Raw genomic sequence first — 10272 nt, forward strand, 5'->3', positions numbered from 1 at the left:
CATTAGCATACAGAATGGAGAAAAGAAATTCCAAGGCAAGTAATGTCAAATGTGAATATAATTGAAAGATTAAAGAAAAACATTTAGCGGGCTTAGTGCATTTGGCAGCAGCACTCTGTTTATAGCCCCAAACTGTTTTGCAGGGCTTGCCCAGGCTCTGCAAAAGGTTGTTTAACAATAACAGTAGCAGCAAAACTGAAACAGCAACAAGCTAGAGCGTGCACAGAAAGAAAAGGGAGACCTGAGCATGTTTGATAGAGTTGCTCTTTTGAGCCTAACAGATTTTTTTAAGATTAGAAGACATTCTACTTTACAGGGTGTGTTCTCAGAAAATCGATTTAAAAGAAAGGTACATTGAACTTAATTATTTACAGTGCCTCTTCAACAGCAAAATTTCAATCTTAACCCTAGATTTCTTTCCTTTATAATTGCATCAGTTTTCTCTACCAGATTTCTGATGACCAAAACTCGATGGACTCTCCTACTAAATATTTTAGTTACTTTTTAATATCCAACTGGATTGTTCTATCATTTTAGAAACTGATAATCTATTAAATTGTACCTATGGGTGCTCCTGTTTACCGCACGTGACAGGCCCTATCCAGGATTACCCACAGGCTTCAAAATTTCTTACACACTGAAATGCATGCTAGTTGAAAATGAAGGCCAATAAATGAAACCAGAGCAAGAATCATAGAAATCAGTTACTGCCATTTCACACAAAAAAGCAATAGTTTTGAGTAACAAAATATACAGCACTACAGAGGATAGGACAGTAGTGCACTTCAGTACATTTTCCTTAAAACACTGCAGGTTATATAGAACAATGGAAAAATTACTGACTTAAGAGGACAATTATAGCTATTCCCTTCTGTTATAAAGACAAAGGTAGAAATGTATACTTAATGTAGCACAATTACTAGAAATCATCACAGCTTCAGAACATATTGTTTGCAGTTTTAAATTACAGAAAAAGATTGAGACTGATAGCGAAGAGGACAGACAATTAAAGGCAGTGAACTGGCCAACATGTTGCAACAGCCAGGGAAAGAACAAGGGCTAGTCTACATTAAAAGTGCTACAGAGGCGCAGCTGCGCCACCGTGACGCATTTGGTGAAGACGCTCTATGCTGACAGGAGACGTTGGTATAATAAAAACCACCTCGGCGAGAGGCAGTTGCTACGTTGGCGGGAGTGCTTCAGCACATAGGTCGGTGTAACTTACATCACTCAGGGGGGTGGCTTATTCACACCCCTTAGTGACATAAATTATACAGACATAACTGGTAGCGTGTACAAGCCCTTAGATGCGTGACCAGTTTATGTTGGCAACTGGGATAGGAAATAAAGAAGGGAGTTGAAATGTTGCTGCAATTAAAAGCTGAACAATTGATACTATGGGCTCCAGTAAGATCTTGTATCTTAAAATGGTAAAGATATTTCTCTGTCTCCAAATGGAGGCCTAAAAATTTCCCCCCCAATTTTTCCTCTGAAAAAGTCCTTGGTTCTGTTCAATCTATATTGAGACCCCAGACATACCATTAGATTTTTTTTTTAAGTGTGGGAATTCTTGGTAAAATAAATAAATGGTTAAATAGTAAACCCAGAAGTAATCCTGAAAAAGTTATGCCATCTTTCACATTGAAGGAGAACTCAAACAGCCCAATAGCTAAAGGAAGGTTAATGTGCCAGACCATAAGTTGGTGGCCAACTATGAAATCTTATTATGGAAAAAATCTGGAGAAGCAGCTCAGTTTACCAGATGAATAAAAATAACGAAGGATATGTTAACATGAAAACCAAATATTTGTTTTTGCTCAGTTCAAGCCTTTTCAGTTGAACAGTTGTAAATAAAAAGTTAGCAACTGTCCAGTCAATATATGAATGACCAGAATTAAACAAGATACTTCTGATTTGTACCCTTAAACATAGTAACACAAGCTCTAGAACATAATTCCATAATATTTTGCTATTCTAAATTTATTATTTGTATGTAATATTACCATAATCATATAGCTCTTTATCAATAGAGTATAACTTAGCACTTAATTATTTACCTTCTTTAAAATCTGTAAGATCTTCAGCAGTTGCACATGCACTCACAAATCAAGTTCACTGGCCAGAAAAAGCACTGTCTATTGAAATTAAAACATTTTATTTTACAATAATTAAACATTCAAATAAATTAAAGAGATGATCCTATGTGAATGTTGCACACAAGTTAAAGTACAGTTTTGCTTTAAAAAAAAAGGTTTCTCAGCAAATTCTAGATTAGCAAAAGGCTGATAGGTTGGTTTTTGGTCTGCCAGCTCTGCAAGCATCCTGGAATTAAGAGTCAAATTGGGCTCTCTCCTGTTTGTGTGCATAGGCCCCCTGAGTTTGGATATCCTGACTCGTTTCTTAAATTTCCTTAAAGAAAAACTCTGATAGTTAGTTGGATATATGTTAGGGAAACATTGTATTATATGCACACAAAGAAGTTTTCAAACGTTTTAAAGATACCTGTCACTATTTTAGTATCTTCATTATTCACTATCATTGCTGTCCTCTCTGTATGTCTGCCATTTTAATAATGCAGCATTTTATCTACTCACAGAAGTTCCCTTCTCTTTGAAAGTACAGGAAACTAGAACATCTGAAAATGTTATAAAGCAAGTTCTAGGTCTAGGATTTAAAAAGAAAGTGATTTGTCAGTTGGCTAGTAAATTGTTTAACATTCTGGGCACCGATAATATCTGAGTTTGGTTCTATCGACAAAATATGTAGAAACTCTTTGCAAGAGTCACAAAAGTTCTGCATTTATTTACATACTTGACAGGTGGTCTTCAAAATACCTTCCAAAATACCATAGAACAAGTAGTAGCTGTTTTTTTAAGAGTCACATATTATGTCAGACATTGCACTTGTCCAGACATATCATTTTAGGTTGATTTCATGTATTTAAAAACACATACAAACAGATGAAGCTCTAATCTCTTATAGGCCAGATTTTCCTAAGTGCTTAAAACCACTGACTTTAGCTAGTATAGTGCAGGCTCACTACCCCCCAAAAAACAAGCTTTGTGACCATCTTCATTTAAATTCTGCAGAAGGCTGGTATCTTTAATCACGTCTGAGGGAAGGCCTCAGGAAAGTCTTAGGCATTTATAGAGAATGACAGAAATTCAGTTGGAAAGTCACTTAAGGATGGGGGGGAATAAAATCAAAATATGGACTAGCTTGCAGTTTAAATAGCAACACTGGCAACTGTCTTTTCTTTTCTGCTAAGACTGCAGCATCCTGACATGAAACACTTGATAAGTGAGGGACCACTTATAATCAGTTAAATTCTGACAGGATTTACTATAGCAGGTGTAAATTTTGAGGTGCTGATTGGGTGGCAGAGCTGCTAATTAAAAGGAAGTCTGTGAGCACAGAAGTATATTATTGAAGAGTCTGAAAAGTGTAGTGGGAAAGTTTGTGGGCAATTTAACCTGTAAATTAGATTTCTATGGGGAAATAACCTTCATAGAAGTGCTAGTTTACTCTAGATTCCCTATTGAACAAGCTACAGACATTATAGTAGAATCAGGGCTGGAAACTCCAGGCAATTAAAGAAATAATATTGGTTTGTTTAGGACCTCATACAAAGCTTATTGAAACCAAAGGAAAGACTCCTATTGACTTCAATAAGCTTTGAAGCATGTCCTTAGCAGGCCACCCTCTTCCCTCTGAATCAGTATTGACTCAAGTGCACAGCATTGCATTATGCGGCAATGTGCTATTCACAGGGTATCTTGAGATCCTGCCCACTTGTAGACAGCAAATATTCCACATCAGGTCTCCCAAAAGTAAGAGTGTTAGACTTCGACCAGGATGTACGCCAACTGTGCAGTTATACTGTTAACCTAAAATTACCTCTGCAGTTCAATTTATTTTTAGTACAAATAATTTATACGATGAACTCTGCATATATTTTATGCCAAGAAAAGCGTCAAACACACTTTTCAGTATTTCACCAGCCCTACAATGGGTAAAATAAAATCTGAATGATATATTCAACCTTTCTTCCTTCCACTACTGAATAAATTATTATTGAATAATATTTTTCATTATTCAGTCAGGTCCACATTTATTTTGATGTTTACAAACTATAATGAAAGAGCTTCCATCTAGGGCTCTGGGTGCCCTTGACAATCTTTTCAACATACACCAAACACATGGACATGATTATACCACATATGAGAGCAGATATGTTAGACTGGGTTAATATAATGCAAGAGGACATGCATGGTGTGACCAAAATAAAGGTTAATAAAAGCAGGGTGTGCCCTCTTGACAAAAACATCTGCCTGTCACCTGCTGAAGCAGTAAAAAGATTTCCTTTCCATACTACAGGAGCAATGCAAGTGACAAGATAAGAGAAACATCTAAAAATATGTAAGTTAGGAGAAAAGTAACAATTTATTTTTGAAAGTGAGGAAAATAGGTCTGTCAAGCTGCTCAGCAATACAATGTGGGAGATTTAAAGGTATCCTAAATAAAGTTTGAAATGTCTCATTGAAAAGACAAAATCAATCCTCTATCCGCAGAAGAAAAAGTTTAGACACAGTATTTCACCAGGTAAGGAAAATAAAGCTGACATGAACTGTTGTGTTATCACACTTTTTAGCTAGTGATTTTTGCTTCTGTTTGGTGTAACAATGTTTCAAATTTATGACATATTCTGCGATACTTTATACAAAGGACATTGTATGCACAAATTAAATGAAAAAAACCCTCAAGTGTTCATGCAACACTCAAAGTTGTACAGTTAAAATTACAGTCAAGAAATGCAATAAAGAATGCACCACCAGCACTATAGACTGTCATATATTTTATGGGATATATTTAATAACATAAGTCATAGATACATCACTGACTTTATGCAGAACATAACTTACTAACTGGAATCCTGTTTGTGCATTTCCAGCTAGACTTTCTGTGATTTTAACTTTGGACCCCATGCACTGTCTGAATGTATTATTTTAAAAAAATAAGGTTTTTTAAGAGAAAAAAATAACAATGGTACAGAAAGTGTCCCCTGAGAGATGAAACATTAGGAGTCAGGCTTGTCAGATGGTGCCTGCTCTTCATATTCAACCTGTCAGAGTACAACATGCAATAGCCATTTAGCTAAGAATTTCTCAAATGCAGCCACCGTGGCCACCAGGAGCTTTTCTTGCAGCCACAGCCTCCTGGACTGTTATGGGCAGGAGGAGAGCAAAGCAGCGGCTCCTTCCCCTCCCTAGTGCTCCTGGATGCACCGCCTTGGTGTTGGTTGCTGGGGCTGCCAGCAGAGGTCCCCCTCCTCTCTCCCAAGACACTTGGGACACAACGCTGGAGAAGCAGGCAGCCGGTGAGTTCCCCACCTTTCCAGGAGCGGTTTGGACTTCAGCCCTGAGGTTTCAGGGGGCAGGCTCTGGCTGCGGGGCTTCGGGCTCCAGCGCTGGGCTCCTGGCTGCGCAGCTTCAGGTTCTGTCCTCCAGCCACAGGGCTTCAGTCTGCAGCCCCCTACTGCCTCCCTCGGCCCTCCTCTCCCCCCAGTCCAGGGCTTAATTTGTCCCCAGGCTTGCCGGGGCTGAGTAAGTCTGCTGTGAAAAGTGATACTTGTATGTTTGTTAAGATCACTTTTCACAACAGGCTTATTAGCTAGCAATAAATATTACAATGATTTGGACGTGTATATGTGCATATTTATTTTTTTCCTAAAGACAGGTTTCAGAGTAGCAGCCGTGTTAGTCTGTATTCCGATGAAGTGAGCTGTAGCTCAAGAAAGCTTACGCTCAAATAAATTTTTTAGTCTCTAAGGTGCCACAAGTCCTCCTTTTCTTTTTTCCTAAAGCTAATTAAGTATTTTAGGGAAAAGTGTGAGAGTGGCCACCAGCAAGAGTTGGTGGCCGCCCTCTGAGGACACCAAAAATTCTATCCTGAGAACCCCTGAGGCTAGGTAGGAGGCACCAGCCAATGACTATTTAACTTAATTGAAGGGTGCATACTTGTGAAAGGCACAAATTAACAGCGCATACTCTCAGTTTGCGTGAAATTTTTTTTAAACTGCATGCCCAGTATGCTATTTCCAAACATTTGTTACTATTTTCAAGCCAATTCTTTTCCAACTTGATCGTGAACATGCTTCTCTCCAAGGACTATTTACAGACCAAGCTTCAAGGTCCAGTCATTTTAGAGTTCTCTGTGTGTTTATAAAAAAAAAAAAGGCGTGACAATGTTTTCCTCATACTTGCAAAGAAAAGAAAAGGATGAGAGGGAGTTTTCTCAAATATCTCACATGCACAAAACGTTCACTTTTGATTATACTTCAGGCATGGAAAGTTTCAGCCCAAAAGTGGAAACAGAGTTTTACTGAAACTGAACTATAGTTGTAATTATTGAGTGACTAGAACATACTTTAAAAGAAGGTGGAATAGCCTGTGTCCTGAAATTAAGTTAGATATGTAAAAATTAGCCTGAAATGAATACACTTCACAATCACATCAGACAACCTCCTCTTTCTCTTCCTGTGTGCATGCACATGTGTAAGGGGGAACAATGGAAAGTAACGTCTCAGGCTTTGTGCCTATTTAATAAAATTGTTTTTTAAAAGTTACTGATGCAAGCGAAACTAATATGGCCAGTTGTAGACCGGAGTGCATGTATGAGGGTTGCACTGTTTAACTAAACCAAACTGGTTAAATCAATTTTAGTTAAACTGGCACAACTTCTGTGTTTCGCCTCCAACCCAGTCGCAACACCACTCACTCAGATTTGGCCTGGAGACAGGAGCCATCCTAATGGAAGAGTGACTGGCTTACATTAAAGTGGTGCTACAACCTCATTCACTAGGCATGGGGGTCACAATGCCACACACTCAAATTTGACCCGGCAACCCCTCCATGATGCCAGTAGGGGCCTGTTTAAAAAAAGGGGGGAGGGCAATGGCCCCCATCTCTGGTCTGTGCTCCCACCATGCATATAGAAGGGACTACCTCTCACAATAACTTTCCCTCTGGAGGACGGGGCAAGAGTTCTCTCTCCATATATGTATGTGCAATGTGAAGTCTGCCTCCTTCTAACCCAAACTTTTGCTTATCTCCCACCTATGTGTTTGGGAGGAGGGGAGAGAATTTCTTCCCAAACATTCCTCTCTCTCCCAACTCTTGTTTTCCCTCCTCTTCTGACATACCTACCTGGGGAGGGAGTGTCTCTAGTCACTCACTATTTACTTTAATGCACAAAAGCTAAGATTTTTTCAAGCCAAAACAAACAGAGGCATCTGTGTAAGAACATCTAAAAAATTATCCAGTGACATCTCCAATAAAAGAATGTGACAGATACCTGAGCAACACCACAAAGACAGATTGGATTCCTCCCTGAGAAACAAGTTGCTGATTACATCTTCAACAGACAGAAGACCATAAACCTACAAGTAAAAAACTGAGAGTAGAGGGATATGTACCTGCTTTGTCGACTTTAAAATAGTACCCAGCCATGAGCTGTAAATGGTTACAAAATTGAAATGATTGGAAAAGATATGATAACCAAATCCATGTACCAATCTACAAAACGTAAATTAAAACAACAACAACCTGCAAACAGGCTTTCAGACAAGAAAGAAGGCTAAAAAAGGATGCAATCTTAATCCTACTTTTTGTCATTATAAATATCAATGACCTACGAAAGGCCTCTACTAAAGCATTTCTTAAACAAAGCCACAATAACTGAAAAAAATGCCTATCTATGTTATGTCCTAGGAAGATGGCACATAATGTCTATTGTATGACTTCTCACTCAGAAAGTCCCTGAAAAAAAGAGTTTACACTTGCTAGAAACAAAGCAAAAACATGGGCTCCATTGGTCACTCTGGAAAAGATTAAAAGCTCAAACCATGACCATAACTGAATTTTTTATTACAGCGATAAAGAAACTGAATATACCTTAAATTGTACATATCTAAACCTCACAATAAAGTTACAAGGCAGCATCCCATATAGGCTAAAGAAGCATTAAAATAATATAATAGCACTACATAAATAACAGCAAAACTATTCAACAAAGTTATTCAAATCATTCTATATATGGGGCTGAACTTCAACATCCAACTACACCAACTGAAACAAAACACAGATACAAACCTTGTATCTAAAGCTCTGCAAACAAGTCCTCTATGCACACTAAGAAAAGGAGTACTTGTGGCACCTTAGAGACTAACCAATTTATTTGAGCATGAGCTTTCGTGAGCCACAGCTCACTTCATCAGATGTGTACTGTGGAAACTGCAGCAGACTTTATATACACACAGAGAATATGAAACAATACCTCCTCCCACCCCACTGTCCTGCTGGTAATAGCTTATCTAAAGTGATCAACAGGTGGGCCATTTCCAGCACAAATCCAGGTTTTCTCACCCTCCACCCCCCCACACAAATTCACTCTCCTGCTGGTGCTAGCCCATCCAAAGTGACAACTCTTTACATAATCAAGTCGGGCTATTTCCTGCATAGATCCAGGTTTTCTCACTTCCCCCCCACCCCCATACACACACAAACTCACTCTCCTGCTGGTAATAGCTCATCTAAACTGACCACTCTCCAAGTTTAAATCCAAGTTAAACCAGAATATCTGGGGGGGTAGGAAAAAACAAGAGGAAACAGGCTACCTTGCATAATGACTTAGCCACTCCCAGTCTCTATTTAAGCCTAAATTAATAGTATCCAATTTGCAAATGAATTCCAATTCAGCAGTTTCTCGCTGGAGTCTGGATTTGAAGTTTTTTTGTTTTAAGATAGCGACCTTCATGTCTGTGATTGCGTGACCAGAGAGATTGAAGTGTTCTCCGACTGGTTTATGAATGTTAGAATTCTTGACATCTGATTTGTGTCCATTTATTCTTTTACGTAGAGACTGTCCAGTTTGACCAATGTACATGGCAGAGGGGCATTGCTGGCACATGATGGCATATATCACATTGGTGGATGTGCAGGTGAACGAGCCTCTGATAGTGTGGCTGATGTTATTAGGCCCTGTGATGGTGTCCCCTGAATAGATATGTGGGCACAATTGGCAACGGGCTTTGTTGCAAGGATAAGTTCCTGGGTTAGTGGTTCTGTTGTGTGGTATGTGGTTGTTGGTGAGTATTTGCTTCAGGTTGCGGGGCTGTCTGTAGGCAAGGACTGGCCTGTCTCCCAAGACTTGTGAGAGTGTTGGGTCATCCTTTAGGATAGGTTGTAGATCCTTAATAATGCGTTGGAGGGGTTTTAGTTGGGGGCTGAAGGTGACCGCTAGTGGCGTTCTGTTATTTTCTTTGTTAGGCCTGTCCTGTAGTAGGTAACTTCTGGGAACTCTTCTGGCTCTATCAATCTGTTTCTTTACTTCTTTATGCACACTGAAACACCAACATAAATAGCTTCAGAGCAGAACTGAGTCATTTCCCTCTCTTAATCTATTTACAGGAACATGCATTGAGCTCTGGTGCCAACATATTGTCCATCCCTCCACCAAAAAGTACTAAAGCTCAAAAATCAAATCCAAATAAAAAGCTAATGCTATATAACATTACTACCAAGTCTCAACACTACCCTTCTGACAAACGAAGCATACAACCTTGGGCAGGAATTGGTCCTGCTTCGAGCAGGGGGTTGGACTAGATGACCTTCTGGGGTCCCTTCCAACCCTTATATTCTATGATTCTATGATTCTATGATTACCAGCAGGACAGTGGGGTGGGAGGAGGTATTGTTTCATATTCTCTGTGTGTATATAAAGTCTGCTGCAGTTTCCACGGTAAACATCTGATGAAGTGAGCTGTAGCTCACGAAAGCTCATGCTCAAATAAATTGGTTAGTCTCTAAGGTGCCACAAGTCCTCCTTTTCTTTTTGCGAATACAGACTAACACAGCTGTTCCTCTGAAACCTATGATTCTATGATTCTACCTCCTTTGAAACAGAACACAGACTAGGACACCAGCCCAACCTTTAAAACACTAATATGCGAGTTACTGAGAAGAACAAATACAAACTTTTAAAAAAAAAAAAAAACCCACAACCTATAAATCCACACCCAGAATAATCACAGTAGTAAATTATCTCACCACAAACTGAGAGAAAGAATTCTGTGCACAGTGACACTGGGACAGCTCTCCAAACCCCTCCAAACACCAATGCCAGAGGCCAGATTGAGACTGAGCAGCATTTCCTCTTGCAGTCTCCAAAATCTGAAGTGTGAGAGAGAGAGATTTCCTTAAAATATCTGCTAGG

The 10272-nt window shown here is 39.2% G+C and overlaps 1 long non-coding RNA gene across 1 annotated transcript in view; it reads right to left on the reverse strand.

Annotated features, from left to right (window-relative positions):
* Positions 1 to 10272, reverse strand: part of LOC125635297 (uncharacterized) — a 46978-nt gene that overhangs the window by 36002 nt on the left and 704 nt on the right. Inside the window, exon 2 of the long non-coding RNA XR_012668108.1 lies at positions 10107 to 10229. This is a non-coding gene — a long non-coding RNA (uncharacterized LOC125635297). The remainder of the gene's footprint in view (positions 1 to 10106; positions 10230 to 10272) is intronic.

This window comes from Caretta caretta, chromosome 1 (assembly GCF_965140235.1).
Source record: "Caretta caretta isolate rCarCar2 chromosome 1, rCarCar1.hap1, whole genome shotgun sequence".
Lineage (NCBI taxonomy): Eukaryota > Metazoa > Chordata > Testudines > Cheloniidae > Caretta > Caretta caretta.